The 23878-nt window shown below is 45.8% G+C and overlaps 1 protein-coding gene across 6 annotated transcripts in view; it reads right to left on the reverse strand.

The window, feature by feature from the left end:
* The window catches only part of APBA2 (amyloid beta precursor protein binding family A member 2), a 265825-nt gene that overhangs the window by 208004 nt on the left and 33943 nt on the right, over positions 1-23878 (reverse strand). For 3 of the 6 annotated variants that reach the window (XM_053223646.1, XM_053223648.1, XM_053223643.1), the window contains exon 2: positions 11161-11267. The exons of the other annotated variants lie outside the window; for them this stretch is intronic. The gene's annotated coding sequence lies outside the window, so the exon portion shown is untranslated. The remainder of the gene's footprint in view (positions 1-11160; positions 11268-23878) is intronic. 6 annotated transcript variants of the gene reach the window in all.

A 23878-nucleotide genomic window follows, 5' to 3' on the forward strand; every position in this document is an offset into this window, starting at 1 on the left:
GCTTTGTATCTACCTCTTCAGTCTTCGAAGCCACAAGACAACGAACCCTGGGTATTGAGGTAAAAAGTCATGCAACAGAATGGGAGCCACAGGTCTGCCACTGACACAGGGGCTCCCCACCCAGTGCCACGGCTTGGTGGTTAGCACTACCAGCTGGGCACGGGCCTGGCACAAACTCACAAGAGCTTCTGAGGGCAGAAAACAGCCCCCAAACTTGGCCTTCTTCCGGAAACATCCCCAGCAGCAGCTGGCGCCATGTATCACTGCCAGCCCATTCTCACCCTGTATCCTAGAGGGCTGAGGCCTCAGAGAGGTGAAGAGACATGGTCTTTGGGCCTTTGCATTGTTAAAAAGAAAACCCCAGGCCCAAAATGGCATCACTTAGGCAAAGTCACCAAACAGGGGCTTAATATCTAACCCAATTACAGTTTCAGCCTCCCCCAGAAATGTAGTCTTGCTCAGTTGGTGTAGAATTTTCTGATCAGCATCAGTGAGGTCATCTGTCACAGGGCCCTCTCCATTCCCCAAAAGAAAATTATATAATCTACATGATATGGGCCACCTAACTCTTACCCCAAAGGGAAAGTGACCCTGCCTGAGACAATCCTTTCTTTTCTTTTGCTAACAACTTCCTTGCTTCACCCTCCTTCCTATAAAAACCATCCATTTTGTACAACTCCTCAGAGCTCCCCTCTACTTGCTAGATGGGGTGCTGCCTGATTCAAGAATCATTTAATGAAGCCAATAAGATTTTCAAATATCCTCAGTTGGATTTTTGTTCTTTAACAGCATCAACTTGGCTACTTCTACCTTTCTCCAAAAGTTCGTTTTATACAGAAGTAAGTGGGCCAATATTGTCCTTTCAGTAAAATAACTGTTGTGAATGCCTCAATTTGGGGCAGAGGCAACCTTATCTTTAGTGAGTGGGTGCCAGAGCCACACTTCCTCCACGAGAACTGTGGTCTTTAAGAATACATATCCCTCCCCCTTCCCCATTCCCCTGATGAAATCGGGATAACAATATTTCTTACACTCGTAATTAAGAGCAGAACAGATGGCAATGGTTGAAAAATCTGTTCATGAGAAGTGATGCTGGCAGCAGGATCATCAGCAAGATGGGGAGCACGGGGGCGATTTTGTTTTTCTTGATGTGCAGAAGGCCTACCACTGTAATCCCAAAAACAAGGTCCTGGGAATGGAGGGGAAAGGGTGGGATGCAAGATTCATCCACAATAAGAGGGCAAAACAGCTGGGCCATTTAGAAGCAACCACAGAAAAGTCACCTGCTTCTGCACTGGCTGGGCCGACCCTGCTTCCCAGGGAGCTCAGCTTCTAGAGCCACCATAATAGACCATCAGCACCTGTGAGAGGCAAACAATAGCCTCCTGGGCTTTTTCCTCTGTCTGGTGAGGACACCTGGACACCTCCTCTACGTAGTCACATTCATCTCTGCTTCAAATCTACCAAAACCACAATGCACAGGAGAAAATGTACAAATGAGCAACCACCCATGCCCAGGTGGCCTGGCAACATACTTTATCACTTTTATTCATTCAGAATGTTCCAGGCACTCTTTTGGGTGTGGGGATGGCAGGGAATAGACGGACGATGTTCCAGTCTTCCGGGTTTTATGTTCTAAGGAGGAAGCCAGGCAAAAAATGACTGAACCATCAAATAAAGTACAGTAAAACCCTGGATTGCAAGTAACTTGTTCTGTGAGTGCTCCACAAGATGAGCAAACATTTCTAATAAATTTTAATTTTAACTTGATAAAAAGGAGTGATGTCTTGCAATACAAGTAGTACATGACGCCAAATGTCACATGATCACAACTGAGCCAAAGGTTCTTGAAATTCGCTTTGATATACAAGTGTTTTGGATTACAAGCATGTTTCCAGAATGAATTATGCTCACAAACCAAGGTTTTACTGTATGTAATTCTAGGTGGTGACAAGAGTCATGAGGAAAACTGAAGCCCGGGGAAGGACTCTGTTTCAGCTCGAACACGAAAAGAGCTTGGAAGTTGCCACTTGAGCCCTTACAATAAGAAAGAGCTGGACAAAGCGAACATCAGTGACTTTTCTTGGACCCATCAATGAACTAAGTTTGCAGACGGCCCCCTGAAATCTGAAGGACCAAGAAACATCTCTTGATTCTGGCAGAGGGAGGAGGAAATAACCATTGTGAAACACCCAGAAACTTCTCCGTAACAAAGGTCTGCTGTCCAGGGGGAAAGACTTAGCCAGAATCTTGTCTCAAAGCCACCAGGGAAGGGTGGGGAGGGCATTTTGCTCACTGAAGCCACTCTAGCCTCTCTCTCTAGAGTGTGCCAGGCACTCTAAGGGGGCTGGAAGAGCCATGTGAGAAGAAACTCTGGCGAAAGTCACAGGCTGGGAGCACAGGCCCACCAAAAGATGGAGATTTCATCATAAGATTACAGGATACTTCTGCTCCCCCACAGCTTCCACCACACCACAGGGCTCCAGTATGACACCAGTGGATTAAGCTAAAAGAGCTACCCCAGATTCTCTAACCAGGAGCGCCAAGGGAAGGCCACAGTCGAGGTGGGACAGACAAAACCAAGGAAGACATGACATATAGCCCAATCCCTAATGAGATTTACAAACACTCACACTAAAGGTTTCCAACATAATATGCCTGGCTTTTAACAAAATATAAGGCATATCAAAGGCAAAATAAGTAAGTAAATAAATAAATAAATTTTTAAACCCATGTTTAAAAGAAGTAAAGCAAGCATTATAACCAGATTCATATGATAGTTTTTGGAATTATCATACTGGGAAATTAAAGTAACTATGACTAACGTGCTAAGGGTTCTAATGGGAAAAGTAGACAACACAGAAGAACAGATTGGTAATATAAACACAAGGATAGAAAGTCTGAGAATCAAAAAGAAATGCTAGAAAAATTTTTTTTAAAAATAATCTATAATAGAAATGAAGACTACCTTTGAAAATGAAGAATACCCATCAGTAGATTTGAGATGGTTGAAGAACAAATCAGTGAGCTTAAAGACAAGTCAACAGAAATTTCCTCAACTGAAACACAAACAGAAAAAATAATGGGTGCAGGGTGGGCCAAACGAGTATCCAAGCACGGTGGGACAATATCAAGAGATGTAACATACATGTAATTGGAACATCAAAAGGAAACAAAAGAAATAATGGAGAAGGAAAAATATTTGCGGTAACAATGGCCAAAAATTTTCCACACGAGGCTCAAAAAACACCAAACAGAATAAATATTTAAAAAAAAGAAAACGAACAAAAACAAAAACAAAAATACCTACTCAAACTGCAGAAAACCAAACAGAGAAAATCATGAAAGAAGCCAGAAGGAGGTGTGGAAACATTTTATCTAGAGAAGAACAAAGAAAAGAGTTAACAGCAGATTTCTCCTCAGAAACCATGTCAGCAAGAAAAGAGTAAAGGAAAATCTTTAAAAGTTTTAAAAGATAAAACCACCAACCTACAAGTCTATGTCCAAGCACAGTTATCTTTCAAAAGTGAAGAAGAAATAAATATTATCTCAGACAAACAAAAACCAAGGGAATTTGTCACCAGCAGCCAGATCGAGAGAAATGTTCAAAAACTCTTCACACAGAAGGAAAAATATATAGTTGGAAACTTGAATCTACATAAAGAAAGAAGAATATCTGAGAAGAAATGAATGAAGGTAAAATAAAATCTCTTATTTTTGTTACTGTTATTTGATCTAAAAAAATATTTTTTTATTTAAAGCAATAATAGTTACAACATGTTGTGTAATTATATCTTATGGGTAAGTGGAATGAATAATAGCAATGTCATGAGGAATGGGAATTACTAATACTCTGTTTTTACTCTGTTACTTGCACTAATATGAAAAAGTATTCTTAGTATTATTTGAAGATAGACTTCAATTATTTTAGACTGTATATCATAAACTCTGAGGTCAGAACTAAAAATTTTTAAAAAGAAATATAAATGATAAACTAAGAGAACATTATGGAATCATATAAAATGGTCCATGAAAACCAGAGAAGAAAAAAGAGCCTGCTGCAAAAATAAAAGCTATTAAAAAGTTCCGTATTAATCTAAATACTCCAACAATAACTTTAAATGTGAACGGTATAAAAATACATCAAGTAAAAGACAGAGGTTATCAGAGTAAATAAAAACACAAGATCCAACCATATGCTGTCTATAAGAAACCCATTTTTTTCTTTTCAAATTTTTATTTAAATTCCAGTTAGTTAACATACAGTGCAATATTGGTTTCAGGAGTAGAATTCAGAAATTCATCCCCTACATACAACACCCAGTGCTCATCACAAGTGCCCTCCTTAATACCCATCACCCATCCCATCCCCCACCCACCTCTCTCCTTCAACCCTCAGTTTGTTCTCTATCTTTAAGAGTCTCTTATGGTTTGTTTCCCTTTTTTTCTTTTTTTTCCACCTCCCATATGTTCATCTGTTTTGTTTCTTAAATTCCACATGAGTGAAATCATACGGTATTTGTCTTTCTCTGACTTATTTCCCTTAGCATAATTCACTCTAGCTCCATCCACATTGTTGCAAATGGCAAAATTTCATTCTTTTCGATGGCTGAGTAATATTCCATTGTGTGTATATATGTGTGTGCATATATATGATATATATATCATATACATCATATACATATATGTATATATGTATACATGTGTGTATATATCACGTATACATATATCACATACACAAACATACACACACACACATTGATATATATATATATATCACATCTTCTTTATCCATTCATCAGTCAATAGACATCTGGGCTCTGTCCATAGTTTGGCTACAAGAAATCCATTTTAACTATAAAGATTCTGGGGTACCTGGGTAGTTCAGTCAGTTAAACATCCAACTTTGGCTCAGGTCATGATCTCACAGTTCTTGAGTTTGAGCCCCACATTGGGTCTCTACTGTCAGCATGGAGCCTACTTCAAATTATCTGTCTCCCTCTCTCTGCCCCTCCCCTGCTCATGCTCTCTCTCCCCAAAATAAATAAATATTTAAAAAAGGAATAAAAAAATAAATATAAAGACTCTGATAGGTTAAAAGGAATGGAGAAAGATAAACCATACTAACTCTAATCAAAAGAAAATTAGAGTACCAATATTAATTTCAGACACAGCAGACTTTAGAACAAGGAAAATCATCATGGATAAAGAGGGAGCATTACATAATGATATGTAATTCTATTCAATTATTCAAGAAGATATTACAATCCTAAACAGCTATGCACCTAACATCAGACTATTAAAATATATGAGGCAAAAATTGATAGAATTGAAAAGAGAGACAAATTCATTATTATAATTGGAGGCTTCACCATCCTCTGTCAGTAACCGATATAACAAGCAGGGAGAAAATCAACAAACATAGTTCACTCAAACAGCCCTATCAATCAACTGCTTCTAAATGACATTTATAGAATATTCTATCCAACAACAGCAAAACACACATTCTTCTCAAGCTTGCATGGAACATTCACCTAAGTGTCTTAGCCCACTGGACTGCTATAACAAAATACAACAGACTGGGTGGCTTGTAAACAACAAACATTTATTTCTCATAGTTCTAGGGACTAGAAGTCCGAGATCAGGATGCCAGCATGGTCAGGTGTGGGTCCCCTTCTGGGTCTCAGACTTCTCACTGTGTCCTCATATGGCAGAAGGGGATAGGGAGCTCTGTGGAGCCTTCTTCATAAGAATAGTAACCCCATCCCAAGGGCGCTGCCTAATCACCTGATCACCTCCCAAAGATGCCATCTTCTAATACAATCACTTTGGGGGGGTATGACTTCAACATAAGAACTTGTAGGGGCTGGGGAGATACCAATATTATGATCATAGCACAAAAAAAGACCACATTTGGGACCATAAGACACACCTTAACAAGTTTTTTACAAAACAGGTATCATACAAAGTATTTTCTTAGACTAGAATGGAATTAAACCAAAAAGCAATTAACAGGAAGACAGGTGAAATCTCCAAATACCTGACAATTTAACAACACAATTCTAAATAACACATGGGTCAATGAGGAATTACTGACAAATTTTTAAAAAAATTTTTAACTAAACGAAAATGAAAATACCAGTTGTCAGAATTTGCAGAAGGCAGCAAAAGCAGTATTTAGAGAAAAATTTATAGCACTAAATGTATACATTAGAAAAGAAGAAAGATCTAAAATCAATAACCTAAGCTTCTACCTCAGAAAATAAGATAACAATTTTTTTAATGTTTATTTATTTTGAGAAAGAGAGCATGCATGCACATGTGCAGGGAAGGGGCGGAGAGAGAGGGAGAAAGAGAATCCCAAGCAGGCTCCATGCTTAGTGCAGAGCCCAACACAGAGCTCGATCTCATGACAGCGAGATCATGACCTGAGCCAAACTCAAGAGTTGGACACTTTACCAACTCAGTCACCCATGCACCCCGAGATAAAGAACAATTTTAAGTCTAAATCAAGCAAAAGAAATATAGTGAAAGAGTATAAATCAATGAAATCAGGAATATGATAGGAAAAAAATCAACACACTAAAAGTCTGGTTTTTTGACCAAGCTAACCAAGAAAAAGGAGAGAAGACACAAATTACTAGCATCAGAAATGAAAGAAATACTGATCCCACAGACATTAGAGGCATAATAAAAGAATACTACAAAGAACTCTATACCCCCAAATTTGATAATTTAGATAAAATGGGCCAATTTCTTAAATGATACACACTACCAGACTCATACAAGGAGAAAGACAAACCAGCTATCTGTGTTAAGGAAATTGAATCAATAATTAATAATCTTCCCCCCAAAACCACGAGGCCCAGATGACTCCTCTTAGGAATTCTACCAAATGTTTAAGTTAGATAGGATACCAATTCTCTACAATCTACTTCAGAAATTAGGAAAGGAAGGAACCCTTCCTGACTTATATCATAAATCCAGTATGACCCTAATATCAAAAACAGATAATTACAAGATAATTACAAGAAAGAAAACTAGAGACCAGTATCTCTCATGAATACACACCTAAAAATCTTCAACAAAGTATTAGCAAATAGAATCCAACAATATCTGAGAAGAATTATGTATCACAACCAAGTGAGATGTATTCCAGGGATGCAATGTTGGATCAACATGAGAAAATAAACTGATATAAGCCATCACCACACAGACAAAAGAAGAAAAAATATATGATCATATTACTTGATGCAGAAAAAGCATTAGACAAAAGACAACACCAATTCCTGATTTAAAAAAAAAAAATTCACCAAATTAGTCATTGAGGAGACCATCCTTAGCTTGACAAGAGGAAATACAAATCAAAACCACAATAAGATACCACTTTACACCCGGATGGTTGGCCATCACTTTAAAAAAAAAAAAAGAAAGAAAACAATAAGAGTAGGTAAGGTTGAGGAAAACAGGAACCCTCACATCCCGCTGGTGAGAATATAATAAAGCAGTAGTGGAAAACACATTGGTGGTTCCTCAAAAATTACCATGTGATCCAGCAATTCCACTCCTAGGTATATACACAAAAGAACTGAAAACATGTATTCAAATACCTGTACACACACGTTCATAATAGCATTATTCATAACAGGCAAAAGGTTGAAACCACCCAAATGTCCATCAACAGATGAACGGATAAACAGGACGATATAAATATACAATGGAACAGTACTCAGTCGTAAAAGGAATGAAGTTCTGATATCTGCTACAACTTGGATGAACCGCATAAACATTATGCCAAATCAAAGTCCATTTGGGCTGCTGTAACAAAGTACCAGAGATTATGTGGCTTGTAACAATAATTCTCACAGTTCTAGAGGCTGTGACACAAAAGGTCACATACTGTATTATTTCTAACTGTATAGGAAACATCCATTATAGGTAAATCCACAGAGACTGAAAGCTGAGTGATGAGGTTGGGGGGTGGGGGAGAGGGAATGGGGACAGAACACTTAACAAACATGAGCATTTCCTTCTGAGATGATGAAAATGTCTTGGAACACAATCGATGATGAAAATGTCTTGGAACACAATCGAAGGGATGGATCCCCCACGACACAAGAGAGGCATTAAATGTTACTAAACTACACACGTTAAGCTGGTTACTGGTTAATTTCTGTTATGTGAATTTTACCTCAGTTTTTTAACAATGTAGATAACATCATATTTAATGGTGAGAAACTAGAGACTTTCCCCCTAAGATGGAGACCAAGGCAGAAAGAGAGAGAAGAAAAAACAACAACAACAACAACAACATCCAAACACTGCAGGGCACTCAGGATGTTGACAGAAAATCATGTGTTGGATTTGTCAACACTGGGTGTTGGTGACCTGGATGAGAATTCTCAGTGGGATGAGAGAACGGGAAGCCAACCAGGGTAAGCTAAAGAACAATTGGACTGACTTCTGGTGTTTAGGAAACAGGGTTAGAAACCTTTCTTCATCTTCTCTTGAAACTGCTCAAAAACAAAAGGAGAGCCAGAAACATAAATAAACACTATACCTGCTAATCAGAAACTGAATTTTTTCAGATCTAGGGGATGTGTTTTAACTGTCTCCTGATTTAGTCTATCCTGACTGATACACGTTTTATAGGGATTTAACCCAAAATTATGAAATAACTACACTGGTTAAATAGAGCATCCCTACGAAATGAAAACTGTGAGTTAAAATCATTTTCACCACCATAGGGAGTTCAGAAATAAGAGTGCATGCATAATCTTTACAAATGTGTGATAAATCGCAGAAGAAACAGCTGAAAGCTGGAAGTGGTGGTCCACAGGGAGCAGGATAGGGCAGGGGTCTCGTGGGGATAGTAGGAGCGATAGCCAAGAATCTGCTGTTTTTTCACAAACCTTACAGAACTCCTGACTTCTTAAAACATGTATATGTATAGGATATCGATAAAATAAAAATAATATTTGAAAAAGCGAACCCAGGGCTGTCAGGGGGGCTAAGGGCAGGTGGGGCATGTCATGTCACAGCCTGAAAGGACCTGGCCAAGAATGCTGTGTAAGCACACCTGTGCACAGGGCTGGGTCCTAGCTGCCTCAGTTTCCACAGCACCCAGAACAGGACCCAGCATAGTGTTGGAGGTGTGGCTGAGGCTTTGGAACTGCAGCCGTGATTTTAAATCCCAGCTCTGGCACTTTCCAGGTCTGTGCATGTGAGCAAGAACCTCACTTTCCTCCCTGGCCTTCAGCGAGCATTCAGGGAGTCACTCTGTGTGGCTCCCCCAGCACAGTGCCTGGCCCACTATGTACAGAACAAATAGTGCTCTTACTGCTTTTAAGTTCTCAACGTATACTTGAAGGAGCTGCCGTGCTGCCAGGTTGAGAGGCAGGAGGGAGACATAATGGGGTGGGTCAGGATGTTTCCCGAAAGACGGTGTAAAGTGGGGTTGGCACTGAGCTGCTCAGTGGGGTCTGGATTAGGGACCAGATGGCGGAGAGTGAAGCACAGCAAGGCTTTGGGGGGAGGGCAGAATGGGAGCCAACGAAGGTGCTGTATAAAAACAGGGAGCCGGAAGGCCAGGCAGACTGGCCACTGAAGGACGGAACATGGGCTGGGAGCTGTGGCTGGCTGTAAGCTGCACTTGGGGACCCTGCTAGGAAAAGGTCTCATGTGGGATGATTACACAGCTGTTGATGTCCCCTCCCCTTTGCAGGACAAGCTGGGCCGCTCCACTGACCAGACCCCACAGGCACCCGGAAGATGGGCCCTGTCCTGGGAGGGGACTTGCTATAGGTTGAATTATGGCCCCCGAGGCAATATTCAAGTCCTAACCCTCAGTAGCTGTGCATGTAACCCTAATTGGAAACAAGGTCTCTGCAGGTGATCACGAAGATGAGGTAATTGGAGTGGGCCCTGATCCATTTTGAGTGGTGTCCTTTTAAAAGGGGGAAATTGGGAGGCACCTAGGTGCTTGGTGGGTTAAGTGTCTGACGTGTGGTCTCAGCTCAGGTCATGATCTCACGGTTCGTGAGTTCGAGTCCTGCGTCAGGCTCTGCACTGACAGTGTGGAGCCTGCTTGGTATTCTCTCCCTCCGTCTCCCTCTCTCTCTCTCTCTCTTCCCTTCCCCCACTTGCTCACTCTCTCTCAAAATAAATAAATAAACTTTAAAAAAAATAAAAGGGGAAATTTTGGACACAGAGATAACGGCGCAAGGAGAAAGCTATGTGGAGGTTACAATTATAGCACCACAAGTCAAGGAAGGCCAGAGACTGTCAGCAAACTACGAGAGCTGGAGAGAGGCCCGCAACAGACTCCCCTTGCAGTCCCCAAAGGAGCCATCCCTGCCAACACCTTGATTTTGGACTCCAGAACCGTGAGAAAATAAGCTTCTGTTGTTTAAGCCACCCGGTCTGTGGTACTTTGTCACAGCAGCCCTAGATAGCTAACACAGGCTTGCGGCTCTCACTGCCAACAGGTGACACCCTCAGACACAGCCTTATCTAATGCCTCAGTCACAGCCTGAGTGCCCGGCTCCATCCACTTGGGGAGACTTTCCACAGTGGCCCCCAGTCCCCAAGCTGCCCTGCCCCCACCTGGTGACCCTGGAGAGAGCCCCTAATGGCAGGACCTCAGGTCAACCACCTGGGTCGATGAGTAGCCTGGAGTTGGGCAGGGTTGGGCGGGGAGACCCTGCCCACATCCTGCTGGCCCTGTTGCACTCCCAGGGAGAGCCACTCACTTGGATGTCCCTGGCCCATGTGCACCTAACTGGAAGGGGGGCTGCCTGGGGAGGCAACACAGTGCCATGCAGAACACAGTGCAACAGAAAGCACCCTGGTGAGTCTGATAGGGGACACAGGCAGGGTCATAGGAAACAGTCTACTGTGTGGCCATTGGTCCTCTAGGGACACCCTGCACTCCTCCTTGCCTTTTTCTGTAAAATAAAGGTAAATTTGTAAAAACATAAAGCAATGAAAAATTTTAGTGTAGGTGCATTTAAGCTTTTCTTAGAGAGAGGTGGGGGCCACAGGACACAACGCTGTTCTCTCAGCTCCCATTCAGCACGGGAGCCGAGGTGTATACGAAACGGCAGGTGGGGCCCAGCCCAGTGGTGACTATCACCCAGTGAGTGGTGAGGTCCTACTCACTCGCAGTCGCCAGGCCCAAGAGGACTCTCAGCCATCCGCAGGACGGTCCTGGCCTCAGAGGCTGGTTTGCCCACACGGGATTCAGCAAAGCGTAAATCTTCCAGAGACTGAAACAACAGAACACAAATAGGGTATCAATGGGCTTCAAGCAAGCTGCTTATGTATGAACACATGGCAACTCTCTTATCTGAACGACGGACCACACGTTTAAAAAAAAAGAGGCTAACAGCTCCCTGCACCGAAACGTCAAAGGCGGCTCGGAACTGCGGGATCAGAACTCCAAGGTTCTGCAGAACAGCTGAACATTTTGAAAATCAAAGAGCTGCAAATAGATCATGAGTCTCTCCAAGTTTTCAAGTGAGCCCTCCTGCTCATTCCCAAAGGTCAGCACACACAGACAGCTAACGATTCTGAGGCCACCAGCGGCCGGGCCTCGGTAGAAAAGAGTGGGGAATGTATTTCTCTAACCCTTTTGGAAGAAGACACGGGAAACCCTATAGCATTAATATTTCAGGTTTCACTTGATCTAACAGGAAATGAAGCACATTCTTCAAAGTTCTGTTACCAATTTGTTTTCCAAAGAAGCAAAACGCTACCCAGAATACAGAGCTTCATGTCACCTGCAGTATCTTAAAATCGTATGTGACATACATGGCTGGGAGTTCTACAAAATACACTGAAAAAAGCCTTTTCAAAGACAGAGTGATCATATATGCACATGTGGGGGCACAGTGCAAGTCATCCCCTGTGCAAGTGACATCATTTCCTCCCTGACACACGGGGGCGCAGCGTCCAGCCTGCAGCCTGCAGACCAGGGCCACCCTGGCATGGGCCATTGCCTGGATCTGTGCAAGGAGGTGGACTACGGAGGCACCTTGGTTGACATCCTAACTCTGCCTCTTACAGCCTGGGAGGACTAAGGAACCTACCCATGCTTCAGTTTCCCTACTTCAGAGGAGGATGGGAGCACTAAGATATTGGGGATCAGGCCTCACCTCCAGCACCAAGACCTTGGTCTCCCTATCATGTCAAATGAAGGCATGACTTACAAGGTTCCTTAAGCTTTTTTTTTTAATTTTTTTTTTTTTTTTTAGTTTATCCATTGTTTGAGAGAGAGAAAGAGAGAAGAGGAAAGGGACAGAAAGAGAGGGAGAGAGCATCCTAATTAGGCTCTGCACTGTCAGCACAGAGCCAGATGCAGGGCTCAAACTCACGAACCGTGAGATCATGACCTGAGCTGAAATCAAGAGTTGGACACTCAACCAACTCAGGCACCCTAGGTTCCTTGGGCTTCAATGTCGATGGCTGGTGCCATGTTCCCTGTCCACAGAACAGGCCATCCAGCTGAAGTCCTCCTAAATCCAAACATGGAGCCCACCCCCAACCATGGGCCCACTCCAATACCAATGGACGAGGGCATCACTGTCCATGCAGGTAACAACCAGGCCAAACCACACCTGTGCCTGCCCCAACCACAGCCAGGGACACTAATGGGGTGCATGGAGGCATGATACTGCATGACATGGTCATTGACTTGACCACAGCATGCAAAGCAGCCAGCTCCCAGGCCTCAGCCTTGACCACTGCTTCAGTCTCCCCTCATCATTCCCCAAGGCCCCATGCCACTGGGGCTTCACCCCTTTCCTGCCAGTGTTCGAGTCATTCCTTTTTTTGTTCCTCCAGAATCTTATTGACAAACTCCTATTCACTCTTCAAAACCCAACTGGGAAAGGCATCCCTGAACTCCAGTAGTAAGCACACTCTTCTCAGTCTGTCCGGTTTCTGCAGTTTTCATTCTCAACCATATCCCCTGCTCCCTCTAGGAGCCTACCTGGCCTCATGAAGGCAGCACTCCAGACTACAGATGCCACAGCAGCCAGCAAACCAAGGACATGGGCCTCAAACACAGCCTTCAAGAAAGGGGAGGGTCAATTCAAGGAGCTACAAAGACCGGGAAAGGGCTCTGAATGAGAGCACTGGGTTGGGGTCACAGACACCAGCCACAGCAGAAGCGGTGAAACATGCCACTGAAACCATACTGAGCACTCAACACCAAGCTCTGAGGCCACCAGAAGTTTCTGACTGTGGAGGGGGGTTATCAGGTCAGTTTGGTGCAGGATGACCTGGGAAGAGAAGGGCTCATCCAGGAGTCCCCGGAAGAAATGCAGAGGTCCCTGTAGGGGTCAGACTTGCAAAGTCCCTTGGAGAGAAGTCCCCCAAAGGGTATGTTTATGGAGCCATTCAGAAGAGGCTGCACAGAAAAGCTCCTTCATGACTTCCCCCTGCTCTCTATGACTCCAGGCCCTGCATTCTGTATGGAAAGCCTCCTGCCAGCCCCCAGAGCTGCATAATTACCACACTGCACAAAACTGCCTTTCACCAACCTGCTAACCACTATGGGCCATAGGCTGCCATGTGCAGCATGTCCCTGAGGCTAAAAATACAATGACTTTCTCAGGGACACTCCTCTTCCAGAGGTCATCCACAGAGGTGGAGGTGAGGCTGCCTGGGAACCAAAGAGTCTTTCTTGGTTGCTTATCTCCCTCCATTCAAAAGCCAACTGTGGAGCCGACCTACTATGTGCCCAGGTTGGGTCCTCAGCTCTCTGCCTTCTGCAATGTCTGACAGACGACCCTCCTCCCTGGTAAGAAGCAGGTGACACTGTGCCCCTCCCCACTCCCCCCTGCCCTACACTCAGCGGCTCACAAGGCTCACCCAGAAAAAAGGTTCACAAGGAAATGGTAAACACTCCAGAAACTCATATATCCCCCCAGTCGCGAACTGACTGGGAGTAAAGTTCAGCAGTGCCCTCCATGACTCCTCTTCAACCCCAGAAAGAATACGGGAAGACACGGGGGTAGACAGGCATGCCAGGCCAATGCTAGTGCTCTGCTCCTGACAACCAGCCAGCTTGGTCCACCTCACAATGAATGGTGACTGGTGGGATGAAGTGACCCTGCTGTGAACAGACAAGCTAGGGTTGGGCCGGCACAGGGAAGCTGCCTGGCCTGTTGGGAGGGACACGATGCTGGCAATGTCACACCAAGCTCCACCAGGTCCACCCTGACACTGGGCCCCTGGACAGCAGAAAAATGACCAAACTCAGGAAGGCAGAGCTCACAGGGTCAGGCCTGTCCCCAGGGTCAAGGGCAGCCCTAACCTTTGTAGCCTGCTAGAGTCACTTCTTGCCTATGGCCCTCTATGTGCAGTGGCTGGACTGCCCATTCCTGCCCCGCCCCTGCTCACACTTCAACAGACCACTGTGCATAGAGCATATTGTCTTCTCTCAGTCAGAGGAAGGTCCCACCATGTCCCCTCCCCCAGGCCAACAGCGCAAGTGAGCTTGGTGAGGCCTTTCTCCACCCAGTCCCTAAAGAATCTGAGACAGAAAACACCCAGATGACCAACAGGTACATGAAATGCTTCACATTGCTGATCATCAGAGAAATGTAACTCGAAACCAGAATGAGATATCACCTGACACCTGTCAAAATGGCTAGTATCAAAAAGACAGGAAATAACAAGTGTTGATGAAAATGTGGAGAAAAGAGAACCCTTGTGCACTGTTGGTGGGAAGTATGTTGGTGGAGCCACTGTGAAAAACAGTGTGAAAGTTCTTCAAAAAATTAAAAATAAAACTCCCATTTGACCCAGCAATTCCACCAGCGGGTATTTATCTGATGAAAATGAAAGACTAACCCCAAAAGATATCTGCACTCTTATGTTCATTGCAACATTATTTACAATAGCCAAGATATGGAAGCAACCTAAGTGCCCACTGACAGATGAATGGATAAAGAAAACCTAGTAAAAAAAGTGTATATATACACACAGTAGAATATTATTGAGCCATTAAAAAGGGGGTGCCTGGGTGGCTCAGATGGTTGAGCATCCGACTCTTGATTTTGGCTCAGGTCATGATCTCACTGTTGTGAGATTGAGTCCCATGTTGGGCTCCACACTGCGCATGGAGCCTGCTTAAGATTCTCTCCCTTTCCCCCCGATCTGCCCCTCGCTCCCCTCTGTCTCAAAAAAATTAAAATTAAAATTAAATTAAATTAAGCATTTAAAAACAGGAAATCCTGACATTTGCAACAATATGGATGGACCTTACCAGCATTATGCTAAGTGAAATAAGTCAGACAGAGAAAAACAAACACCATATGATCTCGCTTATATGTGGAATCTAAAAAAAACAGAAACTAACAAACAAAAACCCTGAATTCATAGATGCAGAGAACAGATTGGCAGAGAACAGAATGCCAGAAGCGAGGGATGGGGGTTGGTGAAATGCGTGAAGTGGGTCAAAAGATACAAACCCCCAGCTATAAAATAAGTCCTGGGAATACGATAGAGACCATGATGACCGTAGTTAATAATATTGTATTGCATATTTGAAAGTTGCTTAGAGAGTAAATCTTAAAAGCTCTCATCACAAGGAAAATAATTTTGTAATCGTGTGGTGATGGCTGTTAACTAGACTTAATGTGCTGATCATTCCACAATATATACAAACATCAAATCATTGCTCTGTATACCTGAAACTAATATAATGTTATATATTAATTATACCTCAACTTCAAAAAAAAAATCTGAGAAGGAAAAAAGATCAAACCTAGGTCTGAGAAGACAGAAATGAGAATGTACAGACCAGGGACAGGGACCCAGATATGCAAGCCAGAAGGTTCTGCCCTGAGGCTCTGCCCTGCACAGACACGGCCCAGCCTCCAGGTGGCAAACAGCAGCTGGGGCAGCCATATCCTCCTCACAGCCCTCAAGCAAATGGCACACAGCCCTGGCAGGTATCCTGACACAGCCCAGTCAGTGTCCAAGAAGCCCTTCATATTTCCTCTACCTCCAAGAACCAGAAAATCAGGGGCTGCTGTAGGTGTCTGTCTGGGAAGCCAAACATGGGTCCGCTGATAGACAGAACATGGAGAACTTGTTCTCAACATCTCCCAAAGCCTTCCCATCTCAGCTGATGGCTACTTCCTTCAAATTGCTTAGGCTGAAGCCTCAGAGCCATCCTGGGCCCTTCACCTTCCCTCGCCCTCACACTAATCAGGGAAATCATGCTGGCTCTACCTCTGAAGTCAACACAGACTCCCAGCACTGCTCCCCCATGACCACTGATGCCTGGGCTGAGCCCCCATGCCCTGTATGGCACCTAACATCTCATTGCCTCTATGCTGGCCCCTGCAAATCTAGCCCTGGTGCACCAGACCAAATGATCATCCCCAGTGGTAAGTCCTCACCACAGTCTCTGAGACCTTACACAATCTGGCATGCATCCCTTCCACCACCCCTCGTGACCTCTCCCTCTATACCTGTGCCCTCGCTCATTCAGAACCAGCCACCTGGACTCCTTGCTCTTCCCTCGAAGATAACAGATAGATGGTACCCCAGGGCCTTTACAGGGGCCATGCCCCTGGCTATCCACATGGCTCCCTCCGTGCCGCTGCTCATACCTTACTCTCCCTAACCACCCTACTTAAAACCATGATACCATCCACCAGCCTTCCCCGGCCTCCTCCCCCGCTTTATGTTTCTCCATAGCTATTGCCACCATCTGATACCTGATATGTGTCTTTTATTTATCTTGGTTATTGCCTGCCTGCCCTCCCTGGAAAGCCAGATCTATGAAAGCAGATTTTTTCAACCAACATTCAATAAAAACACATGGAATGAATGAATGAGTACATCCTCCACCTAGGAAGAAAGCAGGACATGCATATGCCACAGCCAGCACCAAGTGGCCCAGGGAGCTGATGGGGACACAGCACTGCTGCCCACTTCAGTGACAATGACATGACTCCAGCACCGCCAAGCGGCCCAAAAGGAAGAAGAGGAAGCCCTTCTTGGGTCCAGATAAGCCCCAAAAGGATGCTACCTAGAGCCTAGAGCTGGAAGCACCAGCTCCGCCCTTTCCTTTTGCAGGTGAGGAGCCGAGGCTCAGAGGCCAACACAGACCCTCTGCACCCCATCCCAAGCTTTGCTATAGTCTGTGCCTTGACCCCGGTAGCAGTGAGCACAGGGCCCAGACCCAAGGCTGGCCACAAGCACCCCCAGAGGCAGTTGCAGAGTGGTGAAGAGCCCATCTGGAGCCAGACTGCCTGGACTTGCTTCCTGAGAATCCCAGAAAACTATTTAACTCCCCTGGCCCCTCCTGTCCCATCTAGAACATGGGGGACCTCAGACATCTCAGAAAGAACATTAACATGCACCAAACTGCCCAGAGCAAGATCAGCCAGGGATAAGTAAGCACTGTGACACTCTAAAGCAACACCTTCAATACGAGGCTGCCCTGGGGCATGGGGAAATGAGAAACGAGAAAAGCACCCTGAAAAGATGGAGAGGAACTAGAACTTTAAGCAAAATAATGAGAGGAAATAGAATTAAATGGTCCACATATCTAATGGCTCTGTCCTCAATACCCTCCCAGAATTCTCCTTACTGATCTAACGTGAGCATGCTCCACAAGGTCTTCTAGAGAACACTTTGCAGACAGGAAACACCAAGATTCACCATAATTTTCCTGGAAAAAAAAAAAAAGTTCTTCCTATGATGGTGTGGGGTAGGGGGTCTGGAACAGTAGTCCTGGCTCGAGTCCAGGGCTGGATGACAAAAGCCTACTCCCTGTTGCTGGGCTCCCAGACACAACCCACAACAGATAAACCCAGACAAAGACAGGCACCTCCATGTCCTGCTTTCCCAGGAAGGGCAAGCTGGGTAGAGAAATGACACCACCCTGTGCCCTCATGCTCCAATCCTCTGCAGAGCCCTGGTCTCCCAGAGCACAGATAAGTAAACGGGACTTGAGTCCACCCCAGCCAACAGCTGGCAGGCAGAGGGGTGCTCCCTAGCTTTGGGGGACCATGCTGGGCACTGGCTTCAGGGAAAGTCTAGGGTGGCCACTTCTGCAAGACTAGCCATGGGGGCATAGGGCTGTGCTCTCAGGTGGAGTCCAGGCCCAGGACAAAGGTAAAGGGGGTCCACTCCCCTTCACAAAATTTCAAACCCACAGGTACACCCCACCTCAATGGTGCCACACTAGGAGTCAAGGTGTGTTCTAAAAACATCTGTGCCTGGAAAGGTACTCTGCTCTGTTACATGTGACAATGGCCATATAAGGCCATATAGGTCTGCCATATGCAGACTCCTAAGGCAGCAGGGCCACCCAGTCAAGTGAGTGGGATCAAAATAAAAAAAAAAAATCAGGATCGACTGTGAAAGACCCAAAATGGTGACTTTGTTTTTGTTTTTAATGTTTATTTATTTTGAGAGAGAGAGAGAGAAAGCATGAGCAGGAGAGGGACAGAAAGAGAGGGAGACACAGAATCCAAAGCAGGCTCCAGGCTCCAAGCTGTCAGCACAGAGCTCGACGCGGGGCTCGAACCCACAACCCATGAGATCATGACCTGAGCCGAAGTCAGACGCTTAACCGACTGAGCCACCCAGGTCCCCCTAAAATGGTGACTTTGCAAAGCAGTGACCACAGGCTCCATGTATCTCACAGAGTGGTGCCGGGGGTGAGAGGGATAGCAAGACACAGGCCCCAGCAGAGAGAGCAGAGGGGCACACAGTGGTTTAGGGCAGAAGGATCAACACAAATCCAACCCACTGGCCCAGAGTGGAGGGTCCTGGTCCTGGTCCTTGTCAGGGAGCCCCTTGTCCTGCAAAATACACCAGGGAAGGCCCGCCTTCCAGGAAAGACTCCAGGTCCATCTGCCCAGCAGGAAGGAAGCCAGTGAGTCTGGAGCCTCACCCCCAGGGAGTCAGCACAATAGCCCTGAGGGAATTCTATTCTTATCCTGCACGACCAGGCCAGCAGAAGCTAAGGAAGGGCAAGTAAGTCATTTGCTCAGGATGGTAGGGCTAAGTTCCAGGAGAAGTCAGGGCCCACTGACTTCTCGGGGCCCAACCCTGGGGTGACCACATTCTGAAACCCTCTCTTTTCTTATGCCCACTGTGCTGCCTTCCATCTGGCATCAGACACATAGCATCCAATGCAAGATATGATGATGTGGCCGCACTGAAGCACTTGTAGGTATACTGTTGTACTTTGCCAACTTTTGAGAGTGTTATCATTTTGTTTTATGCCAAAAGGACACTTCTTTTTGTCACAAAAATCTCAATATGATCAAACAGGGTAAGTAAGATGATGGAAATCCCACTAATTGTGTAAAAATTCTCCAAATGGACTAAATTTTTTGTCTACTATATGAGGTATTCTTAATTTGATGGATCTGAATTGGGAGGAAATTTGAGGGGAATCTGGCACCTGACTGGATCCCCAGATAAGCAAAAACTAGAAATAGGTGCTAAGCCCCCAAACAGCTCCCTCGACTTCTGGTTAGGTCACCACACCTGCTACAGGAAGCTGATGCCCCTGAACTGCACCCCAGGCCTGCCATGACTTCAATAGTCTACAGCTGTGGCTGGGTGGGCTGTCCTTTGATGGATGTGCAGACACCAAGTACAGGACCATGGACTGAGACCCATCTAAGCTGAGCACTCCCTCGTGTGTAACTCCAGCTGAGTTCTCTGGAAGTCCACACCGGCCATCCACCTCTCAGGACCTCCAATGCATGTCTAACAGGCATCTTGACCTCAGCATGTCCAAGGTGGGCCAAACTTTCTCTGCAAAAGATCCAGCTCCACCCACAGCCTCCCCCACTCCCAGGTGATTACAACTCATTGCCCAGTTGGGGACACCCTTGACTCCTCTCTCACCAGTGCCCAGTACTGGCTTGAGCTTCAGGTGCCTCCAGAGCTCTACCTCCTCTGGTCCTCCCCACCACCCTCCCCAGCCATGGCCTCCATGATCTTGTGCCTCCTAACAGGGCTGCCTGCTGCAACCCTCACTCTATATAGCACCCTACCTTAGCGGCCAGGGTGGTCCTGAAACACAACACAGAGGAACTACATAGTGTCTCAGTTAAGCTTGGGCTACTAAAACAAAGTACTACGGACTGGGTGGCTTAGCCACACAAATTTATTTCTCACAGTTTTGGAGGCTGGAAGCCTAAGATCAAGGTGCCAGCATGGTCAGGTTCTAGTGAGAGTCCCCTTCTGGGCTGTAGGGCACCAACGTTTTGCTATGTCCTCACATAGTGGATATCCTCACAGAGCTGTCTGGCCTCTTCTTATAAGGGCACCAATCCCATCATGAGGACCTCACCCTCGTGACCGAATCACCCACAAAGGCCTCCCTCCTGATATGGGGACTGGGTATTTATTTCCATAATGAATTTGGGGGGACACAAACATTCAATCCAGGATGTGTGCACATGCCCTTATGGTGGGTACACCTCAATAAAATGTTCACTTAAAGAAATCAAAAAAAGGGGGGGTAGAGGGGTGCCTGGGTAGCTCAGTCAGTTAAGCGTCCAACTTTGGCTCAGGTCACGATCTCACAGTTTGTGAGTTTGAGCCCCTCATTGGGCTCTGTGTTGACAGCTCAGAGCCTGGAGCCTGCTTCAGATTCTATGTCTCCCTTTCTCTCTGCCCTTCCGCCACTCACACTCTGTCTCTGTCTCTCTCTGTCTCTCTCAAAAATAAACATTAAAAAAATGTTTTTAAATAAAAATTAAAACAAAAAGAAATCAAAGGCATTGTAATAGAGAAGGGGAAATGGGGGGTGCCTGCTGAAGGGTATGGGTGATGGGAATGTTCCAGGATTACAGGGTGGTGGTGGTTGCATAATGCTGTGAGCATATTAAAAAACTCTGCACTGTAAAGGAGTGAATTTTACAGTATGGGAATTATATCTCAATAAAGCTGTTATAAAGCTTTTTAAATCATAAGTCAGATCACATGTTCCTCTTCTCAACCTCTTTCTTCCTCCAACAGCCCACTGCCACTCAGAGTAAAAGCTCTCACAATGGCGGAGAAAACTTCCTCTCCCGCATCCACACCCTCTGGCTTTCCACCCAGTCACTTGCTCTGCCCCTGCCTCACAGGCTCTCTGCTGTTCCTCAGACACATCCGGCCTGACCTCCATGGTGTCCCACTCACCCCGAGGCTGCATCCCTTGTCCTGTCCTGCACCCATCCTGATCCACCTCATCTGCTGGGGTGGACACCCCTCAATTCCCACCTGCTGTGGTCTATGAAATACTCCCCTACCTACAGCACCTACAGAAGTGCTCAATGGCAGCCCCTTGGATGTTGATTCAATGACAGGACTGTCCCCAGGACACACACAGACTGATGCTCAGGGAGACCCATGGCCAGGTGGGCAGAGTGGCCACTTCAACCAGGGTCTGAGGACTTCACCTATAGCTTGCCTACCAGCCCCACACCATGTTTGGGACCAGCTCACTCATCAATACTTCCTATGTGCCAGGCACAGGCTGGGGGTGAGCAAAGGCCCCAGAGGTAGGACCTGGAAACACAGCTCCCATCTGTGACTTGAGGGGAAACTGCCTTCCCCACTCAAGCCTCCAGCTACAAGGGCTTGTGAGGCCTAGAGAGCCAGGCCTGCTGGGGAGGAGGGCCACATCCCCACCAAGCACACAGAGGGGGACACAGGCTCTGCCTTATGAATGGTCACAGTTGGAAGGATGCCGTTAGGGAAACCTCCCCTGTAGGACTGTGGGAAAACAGCCTATTCCAATTGAGACACCCACATCCAGGCTATTTCCTGTTCTAACAAAGAAAGGTATCAGTTCTCATACGAAAGAGACCTCAAATCCCTTCCCACCTTCCTCTATATTCACATCCTCCCCGTGAGCCAGCGGGGACAGGAACACGGACTTCCCTGGGCACACGTGAGGCCACAGCAGCAGAACAGTGGCCCGTGTGTCTCCTGGCTGTGCCATGGCATCAGCCCCCACAGTACACCACACTGCTGCCCACTCTCCACCCACTATAGGGACAAGGCTGGGCAGCAGCCACCCTGATTCCTGCCTCCAAAGCCTGGCTCCTGCACAGGCCCCGCATCCCCACTCCCCACGCACACCCATCCCCACCCCGATATTCCTTTAAAATCCTACATCTTGCCAGAACACTATAAGACAAACAACACAGAATCCAAGAGGGAATAAGGAGCAAAAACTGATGAAGAGGAGCATTGGGGGGGGGGGGGGGGCGATAGGAGTGCTTCCTTGCAAGGCCACCTTGCCTCACCTTGCTGCCAGTTCAGAATCTCACAGAGGCTCCCAGTGATTATTATTATTGTTATTTAGGCTGAGTAGTCGGGGACCAATTAGGGCAGCCAAGTCACCAGCCCCTCTTTGCCCCACAATGGCCCATAAGCGGTGGGCAGCTGTGCTGGGACAGGTGGACGCAAGTGGACATGGGATAAGAATTGAGGAGTCGGGGGACCAGGCCACCACAGGAGCACCAGTCCTCAGACACAAGCCAGCACCGCAGCACCCCGGCCCTCCCCCACGTCACAGAAAGCAAACACTAAATGGATTATCACAAGGGGCGCCTGGGTGGCTCAGTCGGGTAAGCTTCTGACTCTTGATTTCAGCTCAGGTCATGAACTGACAGTTCATGAGTTCAAGCCCCACTTCAGGCTCCATGCTGACAACACAGAACCTGCTTAAGATTCTCTCTCTGCCCTTCCCCCAACTCATACACATTCTCTCAGTCTCTTTCTCAAAATAAATAAGCTTAAAAAAGAAAAAAAAAAAAGGCTATCACAAAAGGCTAGTCCCAAAACAAGTACACAACTAGTTGAGTCAAAACATTTGTCAAAACCCATGAATGCACAACACAAAGAGCGAAACTTCCCCTAATTTATAGTAACAATAATATATCAGTATTGGCTCATCGATTGTTAACTAATATGCCATATTAAGACTGTATGTGAATAATAGGGGAAAGCAGGCATTTGAGAGTGAGGAGGCAAAAGGAAACTCTGAACTTTCTGCTCAGTTTTTCTGTAAAGCCTAAAACTGCTGAAAAGCATTAATCCTGCTAACTTTTTTAAATATCATGGCTGATTGAGAGCTAAATGTAAGAATAGATACCACTGAGGAGCTAATGGGTAAACTGGAAGATGAGGTTTAGGGATTCTCCCAGAATGCAATGCAAACAGACCCTAGGAAGCAGCCCTACAGGAGGCCAGGTTTCCCCTGACTTTGCTGAGAGCCATTAGGCTCCAGGAACATCCTCCCCAAAGCCAGCCACCACAGCCTCCTGCTCCCCAAATTGAGGAATGTTAGTAAGTTCTCAGGGTTCCAGTTATTCACCTTCTTCCCCACCCCCAGACTGGTTTTTGTAGGGTGGGGGGAGGGGTGGTAGGCAGCAAGTGTGGAGACAGCAAAGGAGCCTTAGAAAACACGCAAAACCTTAGCCTGCGTCCTTGGTCTCTCCCAAGCTGCTGCATTTCCAAGTTCATGGCCTGAGGGAGTAGTCTCTCTTTATTTGGCTGTTGGTGGTGAATGACCTTTTTTGCGGGCTTTCTCTTTTTAAAAAAAAAAATATTTCTTTAGGAGTCCCAATGAAGCCTTTCAGAAAAGCATTTCAGCACTCTCTTTTCAGAAACTTAAATATGCACATCCTTTCATGCAACAACGCCATTTCCAGGAGGACTCACACAGATCTGAAATGATGTCTGTATGAGGGTTTTTCATTGCAGCCATCTTTTTAAAAAACTTAGGAAACAACCTAAGTGCCCATAAATAGGAGAGCAGTTAAATAAATTATGGCAGAGTCCACACACTGGAATACTCTGAGCCATTTTTTCTACAAGAGTACAGACCAGT

Source organism: Acinonyx jubatus, chromosome B3 (assembly GCF_027475565.1).
Source record: "Acinonyx jubatus isolate Ajub_Pintada_27869175 chromosome B3, VMU_Ajub_asm_v1.0, whole genome shotgun sequence".
Taxonomy (NCBI): domain Eukaryota; kingdom Metazoa; phylum Chordata; class Mammalia; order Carnivora; family Felidae; genus Acinonyx; species Acinonyx jubatus.